Here is a 20,254-nt window from a genome sequence, read left to right as displayed (position 1 = left end):
ATTAAATTCCATTTGCCATTTCCTGGCCCATTCGCCCAGCCTATCTAGATCCTTCTGCAGACTCTCCACACCCTCCGCACAATTTGCCTTTCCCCCAATCTTGGTGTCATCAGCAAATTTCGACACCCTACACTCGGTTCCCTCCTCCAGATCATCTATATAAATGGTAAATAGCTATGGTCGCCTCATTACAGGAAGGATGTGGAAGCCATGGAAAGGGTGCAGAGAAGATTTACAAGGTTGTTGCCTGGATTGAGCGGCATGCCTTATGAAGCTAGGTTGAGAGAGCTCGGTCTTTTCTCCTTAGAGAGATGAAGGATGAGAGGTGACCTGATAGAGGTGTATAGATGTTGAGAGGTATTGATCGAATGGATTCTCAGAGGCTTCTTCCTAGGGCTGAAATGGCTGCCACAAGAGGACACTGGTTTAAGGTGCTGGGGAGTAGGTACAGAGGAGATGTCAGGGGTAAGTTTTTCACTCAGAGGGTGGTGGGTGCGTGGAATCGGCTGCCCGCAGTGGTTGTGGAAGCAGATTTGATCGGGTCGTTTAAGACACTTTTGGATAAGTACATGGGACTTAGTAGGATTGAGGGTTATAGGTAAGCCTCGTAGGTAGGGACATGTTCGGCACAACTTGTGGGCTGGAGGGCCTGTTTGTGCTGTAGTTTTTCTATGTTCTAATTGACAGGGGGCATTCCTAATTCACAGCAGTCACTCCTAGTTGACAGGGGGCACTCCTAATTGACAGGGGGCACTCCAAATTTACATGGGGCACTCCTAATTGACAGGGGACACTCCTGATTGACAGCAGTCGCTCCTAATTGACTGGGGGCACTGCTAATTGACAGAGGGCTCCTAGTTGACAGGGACACTCCTGATTGACAGGAGTCTCATAGTTGACTAATGTCAGGGGCACTCCTACTTGACAGGGGGCACTCAATCTGACAGGTGGCCCCCCAAATTGACAAGTGGCACTCCTAATTGACAGGGGGCAGTGCTGATTCTCAGGGATCGCTCCTAATTGACAGGGAATACTCATAATTGACAGGGGTCATTCCTACTGGACTGGGGGCACTCTTAATTGTTAGGAGGCACTCCTAATTGACAGGGGCACTCATAATTGAGAGTGGACACTGCTCATTGACAGGGGGCACTCCTAATTGAAGTGTGAACTCTTAGTTGACAGGGGGCACCACTAATTGACAGGGGGAACTCCTAATTGACAGGGAACACTCCTAATGGACAGGGGACACTCCTAATGGACAGCGGCAATTCCAAATTGACAGAGGCACTCCAAATAGTCAGAGGGCACTCCTAATTGGCAGGGGGCACTCCTAATTGAGAGAGGGTACTCCTAATTGAGAGGGCAACTCCTCATTGACAGGGGGCACTCATAATTGACAGGGGGCACTCCCAGTTGACAGGGGGCCCTCCAAATTAGCAGGGGGCTGTTCAAATTGGCAGGGGTCACTCCTAGTTGACAAGGGACACTCCTAATTGACAGGGGGCACTTCTAACAGATAGGGGCACTCCTAATTGACAGGGACACTCATAACTGACAGGGGGCACTCCTATTTAAGAGGGGAAGTCCTAATTCACAGGGGGCACTCCAAACTGAGAGGGGGCACTCCAAACTGAGAGGGGGGTCTCCTAATTGAGAGGGGGCACTCCTAATTGACAAGGACACTCCGTGTTGACAGGGGGCACTCCTAACAGATAGGGGAACTCCTCATTGACAGGGGGCAATCCTAATGGATGGGGGAACTCCTTATTGACAGGGGGCACTCCGAATGGGCAGGGTCACTCCTAGTTGACAGGGGGCACTCCAGACAGGTGGCACTCCAATCTGACAGGGACACTTCTAATTGACAAGGACACTCCTAACTGACAGGGGTTGCTCCCAATGGGCACTCCTAATTGAAAAGGGGCACTCCTAATTGACAGGAGGCGCTCCTAATTGACAGGAGGCGCTCCTAATTGACAGGGGTCACTCCTAATTAACAGGGGGCTCTCCTAATGGACAGGGGGCACTCCTAATGGACAGGGGGCACTCCTAATGGACAGGGGGCACTCCTAATTGAGAGGGGGCATTCCTAATTGACGGGGGACACTCCTAATTGACAGGGGGCTCTCCTAATTGACAGGGGGCTCTCCTGACTGACTGGGGACACTACTAAGTGAACGGCGCACTCCTAATGGAGAGGGGCACTCCTAATTCACAGGGGGTACTCCTAGTTGATAGGGGGCACTCCTAGTTGATAGGGGGCACTCCTAATTGACAGGGGGCACTCCTAATTGAGACAGGGGACACTCCGAATTGACAGGGGGCACTCCGAATTGACAGGGGGCACTCCTAATTGAGACAGGGGGCACTCCGAATTGACAGGGGGCACTCCGAATTGACAGGGGGCACTCCGAATTGACAGGGGGCACTCCGAATTGACAGGGGGCACTCCGAATTGAGACAGGGGACACTCCTAATTGACAGGGGGCACTCCTAATTGAGACAGGGTACACTCCTAATTGAAAGGGGGGCCTCCTAATTGACAGTGGACGCTATGAATTGATGATCTCCTAACTGACGGGGGCTCTCCTAATTGACGGGGCACTCCTAATTGACGGGGCACTCCTAATTGACAGGGGGCACTCCTAATTGAGACAGGGGACACTCCTAATTGAGACAGGGGACACTCCTAATTGAGACAGGGGGCACTCCTAATTGAGACAGGGGGCACTCCTAATTGAGACAGGGGGCACTCCTAATTGAGACAGAGCACTCCTAATTGACAGGGACACTCCTAATTGTCAGGGGGCACTCCTAATTGTCAGGGGGCACTCCTAATTGACAGGGGGCACTCCTAATTGACAGGGGGCTCTCCTAATTGACAGGGGGCTCTCCTAATTGTCATGGGGCACTCCTAATTGACATGGGGTACTCCTAATTGACATGGGGCACTCTTAATTGACAGGGGGCACTCCTAATAGACATGGGGCACTCCTAATTGACAGGGGGCACTCCTAATTGAGACAGGTCACTCCTAATTGACATGGGGCACTCCTAATTCAGTAAAAAGTTTGACAACACCAGGTTTTAGTGCAACCGATTTATTTGATAGTAAACGCACAAGCTTTCGAGCCGAAAGCTTGTGCGTTTACTATCAAATAAATCGGTTGGACTAAAACCTGGTGTTGTCAGACTTTTTACTGTGTTTACCCCAGTCCAATGCCGGCACATGCACATTAGCACTCCTAATTGACAGGGGACACTCCTAATTGACAAGGGGCACTCCAAATTGACAGGGGGCACTCCTAATTCACATGGGGCACTCCTAAATTGACATGGGGCACTCATAATTGAGACACGGCACTCCTAATTGACAGGGACACTCCTAATCAACAGGGGGCCCTCCGAATTGACAGGGGCACTCCTAATTGTCATGGGGCAGTCCTAATTGACAGTGGACGCTTCTAATTGACGGGGGCACTCCTAATTCACAGGGGGAACTCCTACCTGATGGGACTCTCCGAATTGACAAGGGAGCTCCTGATTGACAGGGGGCACTCCTAATTGACAGGGAGCACTCCAATTTGACAGTGAGCACTTCTGACTGACAGGGACACTTCTAATTGACAGGGACACTCCTAATTGTCAGAGGGTCCTCCTAAGTGACAGGGGGCACTCCTAATTGAGAGGTGGAACTCCTAATTGACAGCTGGCACTCCAAATTCACAGGGGTCACCCCTAGTTGACACTCTTAGTTGGAACTCCAATCTGTCAGGTGGCACTCCTAACTGACAGGGAACACTCCAAATTGGCAGGGGGCATTGCCAATGGACAAGGGACTCCGAGTTGAAAGGGGCACTCCAAATTGACAAGAGGAATTCCTCATTGATGGGGGAACTCCTCACTCTTGACAGCTATTTGCACGCGACAGCGGCCTCAACAAGCTGGCTGAACCGGCTGAGGGTAGCCGACGGGTCTCGACCCTCGGTGAGTTAGGGAGATGTCTATCCCACCGTGTGAAGACTGAGTCCGGCGGATTGAGCGGACGAGACCAACGGAAGGTCCAACGGTCAAGAAGGCGGTCTCTGCAAGCGTCGTGGAACGCGAAGAGCAGGACGAGACACAGAAGACGTCCTGGTCATCCACTGCACCTAGTCCCACCTCCAGCCGGCTTGACTCTTGTCTTGCCACTGGATCTAGATGGCAATTGGGAAGAGAGAGTGAGGCTGACCGAGGAATCTCGCTGCTCTCCGTCACAGGAAAAAGCCTCGCGAGAGTCCTGCTAAATCGTCTGGTCACTCATCTGGAACTGGGCCTGCTTCCAGAGTCATAGTGTGGCTTCTGCAAAGGTCGTGGGACGACTGACATGATTTTTACCTCGCGCCAACTTCAGGAGAAGTGTCAGGAGCAGCACCGCGAGCTCTACACAACGTTTGGTAACCCTGCGAAAGCAGGATCATGTCAAAGTTCGGCTGCCCGCCCACCCCCCCAACCCAGATTCATTCAGATGGTTCGCCAGTTCCATGACGGCCAGAGTACTGGATGGCGGAGAATCCTCTGAAGCATTGCCAGTCACCAGTGGCGCCAAACAGGGCTGTGTGCTCGCACCCACGCTGTTCGGCATGACGTTTACTGCCATGCTGAATGATGCCTTCCAGGACAGTGCGGCTGGAATCAGCCTCAAGTACAGAGTGGATGGGAAGCTCTTCAACCTGAGGAGACTTCAAGCTATTACCAAAGTGAAGGAGACTGTTCTGAGAGATTTCCTCTTTGCCGATGACTGCGCCCAGAGTCAGAGATGCAAGTCAGCGTGGACAAATTTTCCACGGCTTGTGACAACTTTGGACTCGCCATCAACGTTAAAAAGACCAAAGTCGTGTACCAGCCTGCTCCTCGTGCGCCGTACACAGAACCCATAATCACAATCCAAGGGCAGAAACTACAGGCAGTGGACCAGTTCACTTATCTTGGCAGCACCCTCTCCCAAGCAGCGACTACTGATAGAAAAGTTAACTGCAGAATAGCAAAGGCAAGTTCTGCTTTGGGTAGACTGCACTCCACTGTATGGGAACGGCGGGGAATCGGCTCAGCAACAAAACTGAAGGTTTACAGCGCCGCGGTACTCACTACCCTCCCGCATGCCTGGGAAACGTGGGCTGTGTATCGAAGGCAGGCAAGACAGCTCAATCATTTCCACACGACATGGCTTCGCAGAATATTACGCATCCGATGGCAAGACAAAGTACCAGACACTGAAGTTCTCTCTACAGCAAGTCTACCATCAGTCCACACACTGCTGACGAGAGCGCAGACCCGGTGGGCAGGTCACGTCCTCCGTATGTCAGACGAGCGCATACCCAAGCAGCTCCTTTTTGGGCAACTCTCTGCTGGAAGACGCTCGCGTGGAGGGCAGAAGAAACGTTTCAAAGACACACTCAAGGCCTCCCTGAAGTCGCTTGACATTGACACGACCACCTGGGAAACGCTGGCACAAAACCACCCTACCTGGCGCTGCCTCACCCACAAAGACTGTCAGGCTCACAAAGCAAGGTGTATTGCTGAAGCACAACTTCAGCGCAAACTGCGCAAGTCCAGAGCCACCAGCACAACAACTGCAAGTCTGTCCAATATGCGCCAGGACATTGCGTGCCCAAATTGGCCTGATCAGACACCTTCGGACACACCGCAACCAGCCTCAAAATGACTAATGGCGTCGAGGCCCTCGTCGATGACGACGGACGAACAACAACATAATGTGTCTGCCCCGCCGTAAAGAGTGATCGGTCATCTTCCGATCCAGGCTCCGCTCCGTGGAGCAAAATGAAACGTGCTCACCTTTCTTCTTCCAAAAGGTGCACAGAGAGGCCTCTGCCATCAGCAGCCTGAAGGAAGAAGGTAGCTCTGGAAAGTCCTCGCAGACTGACACTCTGAGGATCTGCAAATCTTTCTAGGCCGCACTATACGACCCGATGCCGACACACAGCACGGCCTCCCGGTCTTTCCTGTCGCCTATCACGGAGGTCTTAGACGACGGCCGGCGGGAGAGCCTGGCCAGACCGTAATCTCTGGACGAGCTGACAACGGCCGTCGACTCCTTTCAGAAGGGTAAAACTCCCGGAAGCGACGGCTGACCGGCTGAGGTTTACTCGGCGTCGGGGAACTTGTCCGACCCAGGCCTGCTGCAAGTATACCAGAGTACGCTACAAGAAGACCGACAGTGCACAGTCCTCCACAGCCTCACTCGCTCCTTTCCTTGCAGCATGCAGTTTGACGGCACCACGCGGGTGAAGAGCGAAGCACAACAGGGCTGTGTCCGAGCCCCCTCATTGCTTCTGACTTTGCGCCCCCGACACCCCTCTGTCGATACACAAGGAGCTTACCTGCATGCTTTACAAGCTATCCAGACAGAAAGCAAAGTGAAAAAATACAGCGCGTCTCGATCAGTGAAGTCCTCTCTGTAGACGACACCGCATCTTCAAGAAAGGAATTACAAAGGGATTTCCCTACACTCTGCCACCGGAAAGGTGGAGAGAATCCTCGTCAACAGCCTCCTCCCAATAGCCGAAGACTTCCTCCCCGAGTCTCGGTGCGGCTTCTGCCCAACAAGAGGCACAGCGGACATGATCTTCAGCATGGTCCAAATCCAGGAAGGGTGCAGGGAGCAGCATCAACCTCTGTACGTGGCCTTCTTCGATCTCAGGTCTTCCACCCTGTGGATTGTGGAACATTCTCCTCAAACTTGGCTGCCCACAGAAATCCGTCACCATTCTCTGCCTGCTCCACCATGTCATGCAAGCCGTGATGCTCGCCAGCGGAACCACCAAAGACCCAACACGTGCGCAGACTGGGGTCAAACAGGGCCGTGTCATCGCAACAACGCTCTTCTCCGTCTTCCTCGCAGCGACACTCCGTCTCAGTACGTTGAAGCACCCCGCAGGGCTGCAGTTAACCTACCAGATAGCGGGAAACTATTCGACCTGCGATTCCTCAAGGCCAGAGCCAAGACCACCCCAACTTCTGTCATCGAGCTGCAGGGTGCAGACGACGCCCGCGTACCTGTGTACGTGCACGCTCAGGTCGAACTACAAACCAGTGCCGACGCATTCACTAAGACATATCGGAACGGCTCTCTGTTCCGCTCCTGCCACACAAAACTGCCACCGCCAGCTATCAAAATCCGAGGTGAGCCCCTGGACAACGTGGATCATTTCCCATACGTCGGGAGCCTCCTTTTGGCACGAGCAGACATCGATGCTGAAATTCAGCATCGACTCCAACGTGCCAGTCCAGTCTTCGGACGCCTGAGGCACAAAGTGACCAGGACTTCAATTCCAGAACCAAGCTCACGGTCAACACAGCAGCCGTGGTTCCTGAGCATCTGTACGCGCCAGAAACACGGACCGTGTACGCCTCAAATCCGTGGACGGGCTTTCACCAATGTTGCACGCGTAAAATCCTGCAATTTGCGGAAAAACTTCCACACCTTGCTAACGGACGTAGAGGGCATTTCTCAGTTATTTCTATCCTGTGTTGGGGCCCTTCAGCCCATCACCCATTGATATCCCAAGCTGCTGTACCTGTTGTTTCCATGTTGGCCATGCTAAATTGTCCCTTAGTGTCCAAAGGTGTGCAGGTTAGGGTGGATTGGCCGTGCTAAATTGTCCCTTTGTCTCAGGGAGGTTAATAGGGGAAATACGTGGGGTTAGAGGGATGCGGCCTGGGAGGGTGATTGTGGTCGGTGCAGACTCGATAGGCTGAATGGCTTCCTTTTGCACTGGAGGGATTCTATGAGGTGACTCGGGTTCTGGTGCTCGGGCTCCCGGCTTCACTCTCTAAGCAAGTGAACACAATAGTCCAAAAGACAGTCTGTCTGCCCAAGCCAGAGTTCAAACCAACAGCAGTTCGCAGGTCTTAATCTCCAAGAATGGTGCTAATGGCCTAATCGCTAATTGTTCTAACACAATGGTTTCAACAAGAGGACCCTGTTTAATCTCCCGAAACTCACGTCACATGACCGAGACTTGGGCTAGCAGAATTCCTTGAAGTACACAGCCCACGGATCTTATAGATAGTTGCTGTTTAATCTCTGACAAGAACAGGACTCCAGGCAACAGGAGCGAGGTGAGGAGAGGAGAAAGCTTTTTGTGCTGCGGCAACGCAGTGTGCCTGAGAGCGTGCGGGGAGCAGTGTCAAGCGTTGCCTTTCAAAAGACAATGAATTATCTGAAGGTAAACTATCTGTAGGGCGACTGGCACCAAGGGAGTTGCTCTGGCCCAGGCCAAACGGCCTCCTTTGGTGCTGCAAGTATTGTACGGGCACAGTCGCTCGCTGCATTCTCACTCACGGCCTGCAAAACACGCAACTGTTTTCAAAAGCTTGTTCAACAGCAGCGCCTCGACAGTGACGTAGACGTGAATAGGCACAACCCTCTGCTAAGTGATTGGTGGAGTACGGGGCCATCTACATAACTGTGGTGCAGTGGCAGTGAAAAAGGGGAGAAAAGGCGACTTGTGTGTTGTAATGAGAAAGGCCGGGAGAAAGGTGACAAGACTGCAGCTGAGAGTGCTTATGTGTGTCTAAGTGTTTGAATGGTGTCAGCCTGTTGTCAAAGAGGGAAGGCATATGACAGTTGGGCGACTCAAGAGCGGCGCCGGCATCGCTTCTCGGCCTTTTGGCTAAGATCAAGTGTAGTATCCGGGTTATTGTACGTGGCGCAGGTGTGGCCTATCCCCAAATCCTGTGCTGCAGCAGTGACGAGGGCCATCTTCAAGTTCATCTGGAGATCAAAGATGGATCGCGTCCGGAGGGAAGTGATGTACAAATCTCTAGAGAACGGAGGGAAAAACGTTCCCAACGCCGCCCTCATCCTGATGGCCACCTTTGTGTGCGGCTGCATCAAGCTGTGCGTAGATCCTCGGTACACCAACAGCAAGTGCCACTTTGTTTTGAGGTTCTACCTGTCCCCAGTGTTGCGAAGGATAGGTCTGGCCCCACTGCCGCGGAACGTTCCGAGTAGTTGGACCGTCCCGCAGCACCTGTCCTTCGTGGAGGAATTTTTCCGGAAACACTCCTTTGACCACAGGGCGATAAAGCAGTGGTCAGCGCGGAACGTCCTTGAGGCCCTGAGAGAGAAGGAGACGGCGGATCCTGTCGGAAGGTTCCCTGAGCGGACTGTCAGTGTTATCTGGCAGAACGCCTCATCACCAGAACTGACAAACAAGCACCAAGATCTGGCTTGGCTGGTGGTGAGAAGGGCACTCCCCGTCAGATCCTTCATGCACGCTCGAGGTCTCAGCAGCACTGCACGCTGCCCTCGAAGCGGCTGCGGGGCTGATGAGACGGTCGCACACCTCCTTATGGAATGTGCCTTTGCAAAGAAGGTCTGGAGTGAGATGCAGTGGTATTGGTCGAAGTTCGTTCCGAGCAGCTCGGTGATGCAGGGTTCTGTGCTCTACGGGCTGTTTCCGGGGACGCACACTGAGACCAATATCAACCGCTGCTGGAAGGTCATCAACTCGGTGAAGGACGCACTTTGGTCCGCCCGAAATCTGCTGATCTTCCAGCGGAAAGAACTGTCCTCGACCGAGTGTTGCAGGCTGGCACATTCCAAGGTCCAGGACTACGTGCTGAGGGACGGGCTGAAGCTTGGGGCAGCCGCCGCAAAGGCACAATGGGGAAAGGCCACGCTGTAAGGCCTTCCAACGGAGGCAGACCGAGGGCCCAGGGACTGCAGAATACCCTCGACCTGCGTAACTGTGTGCCAATCTGAGCACTAACGGCACACAGTAATTTATTGAGGCGTGTATATAGTTTAAGTATTGAAATGTAATCATAGGAGTTAGCACAAATCTGTAAATATTGAGACAAGAACATAGTTTTTTTTTGGGTTTTCATATGTAGTTATTGTAATTTGTACAGATCTGAAAGAATTGTTTTGACGCCGCATTGTTTGTTATTATTCAAAGCCATGCATAATTTGAAATGATCGCAGAGTGTTTTTGTATGAATAAAGTATATTTTTGAGAAAAAAAAAAATCTGTTCTTATCAGTTTAATATCTGATACGTCCCTTATCTGGGGACCATATATTAAATTGATTTTTGGAGCAGGGAGATGGAATAGGGGCTTGCTCCGTCCACTCCACGTATCGGCCTGGTATTGCAGTATCTCCGGGAACGGTGCACCACCCCCCTTTCTGGGGACATCCTCAAACTTCAAAAAACAGCTCTCGCACAACTCACTCTGATGTCGTCCAACAGGCTTTATTTGCTATCACCAGCTTTCCCAGCGCTGCTCCTTCTTTCCTCAAGTGACTGCAGACGGTTGGCTTCACAAACGCGCCATCGCTTGCAACCTAATGCTCGCAATGCCACTCTTTACACGTACACACGTTGTCCCTGTCTCCAGTGGCAATCGCAGCTTCAAGAAATTGTCTCCAGGCCAAACGGTGGCGGCGCTTACACCTAGTCTGACATGAACCCCACATCCCGCTTCAGGCCGTCCTCATGTCTGCCCAACTCGCCTATCAGTTTCTGCTTGCCCAACTCTGCTCTGTCTCTTACAAACAAACAAACACTTCCTCTCCACACGTGCTCACTGCCAGCTTCACACACAGTAAGACGTCTCACCACACCAGGTTACAGTCCAACCGGTTTACTTGATAGTAATCATAAGAACATTATAAGACCATAAGAAATAGGAGCAGGAGTAGGCCATCTAGCCCCTCGAGCCTGCCCCGCCATTCAGTAAGGTCACGGCTGATCTGTCGCGGCTCAGTTCCACATTCCCGCCCTCTCCCCATAACCCTTAATCCCCTCGCTTATCAAAAACCCATCAACCCGCGTCTTAAAAATATTTAGCGAGGCAGCCTCCACCACTTCAACGGGCAGAGAATTCCAGAGATTCACCACCCTTTGAGTGAAGAAGTTCCTCCTCAACTCCGTTCTAAACCGCCGCCCCCCCACCCCCACCCCCACCTTTATCTTTAGGCTGTGCCCCCTAGTCGTACTGTCCTTTCTGAGCGGGAAGAGCCTCTCCACCCCTATCCTATCCATCCCATTCATCATCTTATACGTCTCAATGAGATCTCCCCTCATTCTTCTAAACTCTAACGAGTACAAGCCTAGTTTATTCAGCCTCTCCTCATAGCTCAACCCCCTCAACTCCGGTATCAGCCTAGTAAACCTCCTCTGCACTCCCTCCGAGGCCAAAATATCCTTGCGTAAGTACGGCGACCGAAACTGCACACAGTACTCCAGCTGCGGCCTCACCAATGCCCTATACAGCCGCAGCAAGACCTCCCTACTTTGATATTCAATCCCCCTCGCTATGAAGGCCAGCATCCCATTTGCCTTCCTGACCACCTGCTGCACCTGCAGGCTGGGTTTTTGCGACTCATGCACAGGGACCCCGAGGTCCCTCTGCACCGTCGCCTGCTGCAGTTTTTCGCCACTGAAGTAATAGTCCTTCCTACCATTATTCCTACCAAAGTGGACCACCTCGCACTTGCCAACATTAAATTCCATTTGCCAGTTCCTGGCCCATTCGCCCAGCCTATCTAGATCCTTCTGCAGACTCTCCACACCCTCCGCGCAATTTGCCGTTCCACCAATCTCGGTGCCACCAGCAAATTTCGACACCATACACTCGGTTCCCTCCTCCAGATCATCTGTATAAATGGTAAATAGCTGAGGCCCCAGCACCGACCCCTGGGGCACTCCACTAGTCACCAACCGCCAATCCGAATAGCACCCATTAACCCCACTCTCTGCCTCCTATTTGACAACCAATCCTCTATCCACGCTAACACCCCACCCCCAACGCCATGCCCCCTTACCTTCTGCAATAACCTCTTGTCAGGTACCTTGTCAAACGCCTTCTGAAAATCAAGGTACACCACATCCACCGGCTCTCCTCTTTCCACCGCCCTAGACACATCCTCATAGAACTCCAATAAACTTGTCAGACACGACTTCGCCTTAACAAAACCGTGCTGCGTCTGCTCTATCAAGCAATTCCCCTCAAGATGCCTCGCTATTTCCTCCTTGATGACGGATTCTAACATTTTACCTACAACAGACGTTAAACTAACCGGCCTATAATTCCCTGCCTTCTGCCTGCCACCCTTCTTAAACAACGGCGTAACATTAGCCGTTCTCCAATCTTCCGGCACTTCCCCGCAATCCAGCGACGTTTGGAAAATAACCACCAAGGTATCCACTATCACCTCCGCCATTTCTTTCAGAACCCTCGGATGCATTCCATCCGGTCCTGGGGACTTGTCCACAATCAGTCCCTCCAGTCTGTCGAGCACCGCCTCTCTAGTAACAGTAATGTCATTGAGACCCTCCAGTCCTACCACCTTTCCATCGCTAACACCCGGCAAATTATTCACGTCCCCCTCCGTGAAGACCGGAACAAAAAAGTTATTCAAGGCCTCAGCCATTTCCCCATCCCCTACCACTAAGTCCCCCCTCTCATCCTCTAAGGGTCCAACGTTCACCCTAGCCAGCCTCTTCCTTTTTACAGATTTATAAAAACTCTTGCTATCCTTTTTTATATTAAGCGCTAGCCCAGCTTCATAGTTTCCCCTACCCTTCTTTATCAACTTCTTTGTCAATCTTTGTTGACATTTAACCCTCTCCCAATACTCTTCTCGCCCACTACTCTCAGCTACTCTAAACGCCTCCGCTTTTGATTTAACACTTTCCTTCACCTCCTTCGTTATCCACGGCTTATTACCTCTCCTCCTACGGTCCTTTTTAACCATCGGAATAAAGTTCTGCTGAGCACCAAGAAAGATCTCCTTAAAGATCCTCCACTGCTCCTCAGCAGACCTACCTTCCAACGCGCTCCCCCAGTCAACATTCGCCAATTCTTCTCTCATCCTACCGTACTCCCCTCTGTTCAAACAAAGGACGCGTGTCCGGGAACCCACTTTCTCCTCCTCCATCTGCGCCAGAAACTCCACCATACAATGGTCACTCTCCCCAAGAGGACCCTTCACCGCAAGGTCCCTAATTCTACCCGCCTCATTACATACCACCAAATCCAAGATAGCTCGCTCCCTCGTCGGCTCCAACACACGCTGTTCAAGGAAACTATCCCGGCAGCATTCCAAGAACTCCTCCTCGAGCCCACCGCGTCCAACATGGGTCGACCAATCAATATGTAGATCGAAATCCCCCATAATTATGGCCGTCCCATTCCTGCACGCCGCACTTATTTGCGCGTTAACAGCCCGCCCCACCTCCAGATCATTATTCGGGGGCCTATAGACGACACCCACCAGCGTCTTCCTCCCTTTGCTGTTCCTAATCTCCACCCACAACGATTCCACTTTCTGCTCTTTGGTTCCTATATCATCCCTTGCTACCACCCTGATGCTATCCTTAATCAGCAGAGCTACGCCCCCCACCCCCCGACTTTTTCCTCCCGCCTATCCTTCCTAAACACTTGATACCCCTGGACATTCAGCTCCCAGTCCCTGTCACCTTGCAGCCACGTCTCTGTAATGGCCACCAGATCATATCCATTTGTGCTGATCTGCGCCACCAGCTCATCCACTTTATTCCGAATGCTTCGTGCATTCAGATAAAGTGCCTTCACCCCAGCCTTCACCTGGACCCTATTTGCCAGAACGCCACCAACCATACTCACGCCCCCTACTGCCTTTATTATTGGGACATCCTCAGCCTCTTCCCTTACCTGTACCCTCTCCTTAACTTTAGACCCCGTAATGTCACCTACCCTCGCACCCTCTCCCCCCCCCCCCCCCCCCGCCCCCCACAATTAGTTTAAAGCCCTGTCTACAGTCCTATTTACACGATTCGCCAGGACTCTGGTCCCAGCACGGTTCAGACCAACCCCATCCCACCTGAACAGGTCCCACCTACCCCAATACTGTTGCCAATGCCCCATAAATTCAAACCCATTCCTCCCACATCAATCCCTGAGCCACCCATTCACTTCCTTAATCTTATCAACCTTACGCCCGTCTGCACTCGGTTCAGGCAGTAGCCCAGAGATAACCACCTTGTCGGTTCTACTTTTTAATTCCATTCCCAGCTTTTCACACTCCCTCCCCAGATCCTCAGTTTGCATTTTGCCTACGTCGTTGGCACCCACACGCACCACAACGACCGGATTCTCACCCTCCCATTCCAGGTTCCTCTGCAGCCCAGATGCGACATCCCGGACCCGAGCACCAGGCAGACAACACACCCTTCTGTGCACTTTGTCACTGTGACAAAGGACAGTGTCAAAACCCTTAACCCCACTATCCCCAATCACTACTACGTTCCTTTTCACCTTCTCTTTGCCCATGTCCTGCGTCTGCATCACCGTACTGTGTGCAGTTTGCTCACCAACCTCACCTCCCTCGTTCTCGTCCAGACTGGAAGCAAGAACCTCAAACCCGTTATGCAGGTTGAGAGGCTGAGGCATCCGCTCCCCACCCTCCTTCCTCCGCTCCCCACCCTCCTTCCTCCTCTCAGCAGGCCCCTCTTGTTCCTGACCCTTAGAGTTAGCCAGTCTAGGGGGGGTGGATGTCACTTGCACCCCATTGACAATGGCAGCCTCTCTCCCCCTGATGAGCCTCAGTGTCTGTAGCTCAGAGGCCAGCTCATCTACCTTGAGCTGGAGCTCCTCCAGCAACCTGCACTTACTGCAGACATGGTCACTGGGAAGGACCCTGGGGTCCACCAGCTCCCACATCATACAGAAACAATACATCACATGCCCCTCCATTATTCACTGTAGTAGTATGGAAAATTTCAACACGAACTTACCTGGCCCTTTTTCTCCCCAGCCCTTTTGCTCCTAAGCCCTAATAGCTCACTGTGCTTCCCTCTCACTCCGCTGCCCGCTCCGACGCTGCCCGCTGTCTACACCAGGCCTCCTTTTAAACCTGGCGCTGTTTTAAAGCCTGCTCCCCCACAACTCCCTGCTATCCACTCCCTTAGAATTCTTAAAGCGGTAGATACAAAAAGCCCGCAAAAATGCTTTGAAATGATTTAAACAGTTCTACAAGGTAAGTTCTTACTACGAAAGTGCTTTAAACTTATTTAAACAGGTTTTTAACAGGTAATTTCTTACCTGTCTCTCTGCTCCAGCAAACAATGCTCGCAAGCTTTCGGAAACCGTGTTCCTTCCTCAGGTGTGTGCAAGGTTCTGATCACAGAAGGGCAGGTAAAGTCACACACACTTTACACAACACTGATTAGCATGCAACTCTTCACAGCTAACCTGCTATTCAAGTCTTAAAGATGCAGACAATGTGAGCAGAGGTAGCATCAGCATAGCTTAAAGAGATGTGTATTGTCTCCAGACAGGAGACAACAGATTTTACAAACACCACACACACCAGCTCCACACACAACTCTCTCAGCTCCCCCTACTGCTTGCTCTTCAAATCACACCCGCCGCCCACCTCAAATCTCACACTTACTTCCTGACATCTACCTGCACGTTCACACCATCACTTACACGCCACATCCAGCCCATTCCCACCTCTGCACCAGCTCTCCCAACACCTGCTGCTATTTCCCTGCCTTCTCCTCACAACTCTGCTGCTGCACATTCCTTCTTTCAAATCACCAGCTCCCCATTCGACCTGCCTCCGCCGCCCTCTCGTATAAAAACCGCCTTCTCAGGCCCATTAATGTGTACTGGGGGGGGGAACGTATGGGGTGTCAGGGAGGGGTAGTGCCTTTGGTGGGGGAACACGTCGCGTCCTTTCAGGGCGGTTTGTCCATCCTTTGTCCCCACCTGGCAATCAGCTCTCACCTGTGGCTCCCCGTAGCTATTTGCACGCGACAGCGGCCACGCCCCGGGCAACGGCCTCGACAAGCCGGCTGAACCGGCTGAGGGTAGCCGACGGGTCTCGACCCTCGGTGAGTTAGGGAGCTGTCTATCCCACCGTGTGAAGACTGAGTCCGGCGGATTGAGCGGACGAGACCAACGGAAGGTCCAACGGTCAAGAAGGCGGTCTCTGCAAGCGTCGTGGAACGCGAAGAGCAGGACGAGACACAGAAGACGTCCTGGTCATCCACTGCACCTAGTCCCACCTCCAGCCGGCTTGACTCTTGTCTTGCCACTGGATCTAGATGGCAATTGGGAAGAGAGAGTGAGGCTGACCGAGGAATCTCGCTGCTCTCCGTCGCAGGAAAAAGCCTCGCGAGAGTCCTGCTAAATCGTCTGGTCACTCATCTGGAACTGGGCCTGCTTCCAGAGTCATAGTGTGGCTTCTGCAAAGGTCGTGGGACGACTGACATGATTTTTACCTCGCGCCAACTTCAGGAGAAGTGTCAGGAGCAGCACCGCGAGCTCTACACAACGTTTGGTAACCCTGCGAAAGCAGGATCATGTCAAAGTTCGGCTGCCCGCCCACCCCCCCAACCCAGATTCATTCAGATGGTTCGCCAGTTCCATGACGGCCAGAGTACTGGATGGCGGAGAATCCTCTGAAGCATTGCCAGTCACCAGTGGCGCCAAACAGGGCTGTGTGCTCGCACCCACGCTGTTCGGCATGACGTTTACTGCCATGCTGAATGATGCCTTCCAGGACAGTGCGGCTGGAATCAGCCTCAAGTACAGAGTGGATGGGAAGCTCTTCAACCTGAGGAGACTTCAAGCTATTACCAAAGTGAAGGAGACTGTTCTGAGAGATTTCCTCTTTGCCGATGACTGCGCCCAGAGTCAGAGATGCAAGTCAGCGTGGACAAATTTTCCACGGCTTGTGACAACTTTGGACTCGCCATCAACGTTAAAAAGACCAAAGTCGTGTACCAGCCTGCTCCTCGTGCGCCGTACACAGAACCCATAATCACAATCCAAGGGCAGAAACTACAGGCAGTGGACCAGTTCACTTATCTTGGCAGCACCCTCTCCCAAGCAGCGACTACTGATAGAAAAGTTAACTGCAGAATAGCAAAGGCAAGTTCTGCTTTGGGTAGACTGCACTCCACTGTATGGGAACGGCGGGGAATCGGCTCAGCAACAAAACTGAAGGTTTACAGCGCCGCGGTACTCACTACCCTCCCGCATGCCTGGGAAACGTGGGCTGTGTATCGAAGGCAGGCAAGACAGCTCAATCATTTCCACACGACATGGCTTCGCAGAATATTACGCATCCGATGGCAAGACAAAGTACCAGACACTGAAGTTCTCTCTACAGCAAGTCTACCATCAGTCCACACACTGCTGACGAGAGCGCAGACCCGGTGGGCAGGTCACGTCCTCCGTATGTCAGACGAGCGCATACCCAAGCAGCTCCTTTTTGGGCAACTCTCTGCTGGAAGACGCTCGCATGGAGGGCAGAAGAAACGTTTCAAAGACACACTCAAGGCCTCCCTGAAGTCGCTTGACATTGACACGACCACCTGGGAAACGCTGGCACAAAACCACCCTACCTGGCGCTGCCTCACCCACAAAGACTGTCAGGCTCACAAAGCAAGGTGTATTGCTGAAGCACAACTTCAGCGCAAACTGTGCAAGTCCAGAGCCACCAGCACAACAACTGCAAGTCTGTCCAATATGCGCCAGGACATTGCGTGCCCAAATTGGCCTGATCAGACACCTTCGGACACACCGCAACCAGCCTCAAAATGACTAATGGCGTCGAGGCCCTCGTCGATGACGACGGACGAACAACAACATAATGTGTCTGCCCCGCCGTAAAGAGTGATCGGTCATCTTCCGATCCAGGCTCCGCTCCGTGGAGCAAAATGAAACGTGCTCACCTTTCTTCTTCCAAAAGGTGCACAGAGAGGCCTCTGCCATCAGCAGCCTGAAGGAAGAAGGTAGCTCTGGAAAGTCCTCGCAGACTGACACTCTGAGGATCTGCAAATCTTTCTAGGCCGCACTATACGACCCGATGCCGACACACAGCACGGCCTCCCGGTCTTTCCTGTCGCCTATCACGGAGGTCTTAGACGACGGCCGGCGGGAGAGCCTGGCCAGACCGTAATCTCTGGACGAGCTGACAACGGCCGTCGACTCCTTTCAGAAGGGTAAAACTCCCGGAAGCGACGGCTGACCGGCTGAGGTTTACTCGGCGTCGGGGAACTTGTCCGACCCAGGCCTGCTGCAAGTATACCAGAGTACGCTACAAGAAGACCGACAGTGCACAGTCCTCCACAGCCTCACTCGCTCCTTTCCTTGCAGCATGCAGTTTGACGGCACCACGCGGGTGAAGAGCGAAGCACAACAGGGCTGTGTCCGAGCCCCCTCATTGCTTCTGACTTTGCGCCCCCGACACCCCTCTGTCGATACACAAGGAGCTTACCTGCATGCTTTACAAGCTATCCAGACAGAAAGCAAAGTGAAAAAATACAGCGCGTCTCGATCAGTGAAGTCCTCTCTGTAGACGACACCGCATCTTCAAGAAAGGAATTACAAAGGGATTTCCCTACACTCTGCCACCGGAAAGGTGGAGAGAATCCTCGTCAACAGCCTCCTCCCAATAGCCGAAGACTTCCTCCCCGAGTCTCGGTGCGGCTTCTGCCCAACAAGAGGCACAGCGGACATGATCTTCAGCATGGTCCAAATCCAGGAAGGGTGCAGGGAGCAGCATCAACCTCTGTACGTGGCCTTCTTCGATCTCAGGTCTTCCACCCTGTGGATTGTGGAACATTCTCCTCAAACTTGGCTGCCCACAGAAATCCGTCACCATTCTCTGCCTGCTCCACCATGTCATGCAAGCCGTGATGCTCGCCAGCGGAACCACCAAAGACCCAACACGTGCGCAGACTGGGGTCAAACAGGGCCGTGTCATCGCAACAACGCTCTTCTCCGTCTTCCTCGCAGCGACACTCCGTCTCAGTACGTTGAAGCACCCCGCAGGGCTGCAGTTAACCTACCAGATAGCGGGAAACTATTCGACCTGCGATTCCTCAAGGCCAGAGCCAAGACCACCCCAACTTCTGTCATCGAGCTGCAGGGTGCAGACGACGCCCGTGTACCTGTGTACGTGCACGCTCAGGTCGAACTACAAACCAGTGCCGACGCATTCACTAAGACATATCGGAACGGCTCTCTGTTCCGCTCCTGCCACACAAAACTGCCACCGCCAGCTATCAAAATCCGAGGTGAGCCCCTGGACAACGTGGATCATTTCCCATACGTCGGGAGCCTCCTTTTGGCACGAGCAGACATCGATGCTGAAATTCAGCATCGACTCCAACGTGCCAGTCCAGTCTTCGGACGCCTGAGGCACAAAGTGACCAGGACTTCAATTCCAGAACCAAGCTCACGGTCAACACAGCAGCCGTGGTTCCTGAGCATCTGTACGCGCCAGAAACACGGACCGTGTACGCCTCAAATCCGTGGACGGGCTTTCACCAATGTTGCACGCGTAAAATCCTGCAATTTGCGGAAAAACTTCCACACCTTGCTAACGGACGTAGAGGGCATTTCTCAGTTATTTCTATCCTGTGTTGGGGCCCTTCAGCCCATCACCCATTGATATCCCAAGCTGCTGTACCTGTTGTTTCCATGTTGGCCATGCTAAATTGTCCCTTAGTGTCCAAAGGTGTGCAGGTTAGGGTGGATTGGCCGTGCTAAATTGTCCCTTTGTCTCAGGGAGGTTAATAGGGGAAATACGTGGGGTTAGAGGGATGCGGCCTGGGAGGGTGATTGTGGTCGGTGCAGACTCGATAGGCTGAATGGCTTCCTTTTGCACTGGAGGGATTCTATGAGGTGACTCGGGTTCTGGTGCTCGGGCTCCCGGCTTCACTCTCTAAGCAAGTGAACACAATAGTCCAAAAGACAGTCTGTCTGCCCAAGCCAGAGTTCAAACCAACAGCAGTTCGCAGGTCTTAATCTCCAAGAATGGTGCTAATGGCCTAATCGCTAATTGTTCTAACACAATGGTTTCAACAAGAGGACCCTGTTTAATCTCCCGAAACTCACGTCACATGACCGAGACTTGGGCTAGCAGAATTCCTTGAAGTACACAGCCCACGGATCTTATAGATAGTTGCTGTTTAATCTCTGACAAGAACAGGACTCCAGGCAACAGGAGCGAGGTGAGGAGAGGAGAAAGCTTTTTGTGCTGCGGCAACGCAGTGTGCCTGAGAGCGTGCGGGGAGCAGTGTCAAGCGTTGCCTTTCAAAAGACAATGAATTATCTGAAGGTAAACTATCTGTAGGGCGACTGGCACCAAGGGAGTTGCTCTGGCCCAGGCCAAACGGCCTCCTTTGGTGCTGCAAGTATTGTACGGGCACAGTCGCTCGCTGCATTCTCACTCACGG

General features: G+C 52.7%; 1 protein-coding gene and 2 pseudogenes across 1 annotated transcript in view; all 3 read left to right on the top strand.

The window, feature by feature from the left end:
• LOC145337165 (uncharacterized) overlaps positions 1 to 20,254 on the top strand; it is a 276,871-nt gene that overhangs the window by 61,904 nt on the left and 194,713 nt on the right.
• On the top strand, positions 8,659 to 8,736 carry LOC145337201 (U2 spliceosomal RNA; annotated as a pseudogene).
• On the top strand, positions 10,017 to 10,191 carry LOC145337197 (U2 spliceosomal RNA; annotated as a pseudogene).

This window comes from Carcharhinus amblyrhynchos, unplaced genomic scaffold (assembly GCF_965287045.1).
Source record: "Carcharhinus amblyrhynchos unplaced genomic scaffold, sCarAmb.v2.hapA scaffold_44, whole genome shotgun sequence".
In the NCBI taxonomy this organism is placed as follows: domain Eukaryota; kingdom Metazoa; phylum Chordata; class Chondrichthyes; order Carcharhiniformes; family Carcharhinidae; genus Carcharhinus; species Carcharhinus amblyrhynchos.
Note: the sequence above shows the minus strand (reverse complement) of the source record. Positions and strands in the feature narration are given on the sequence as shown.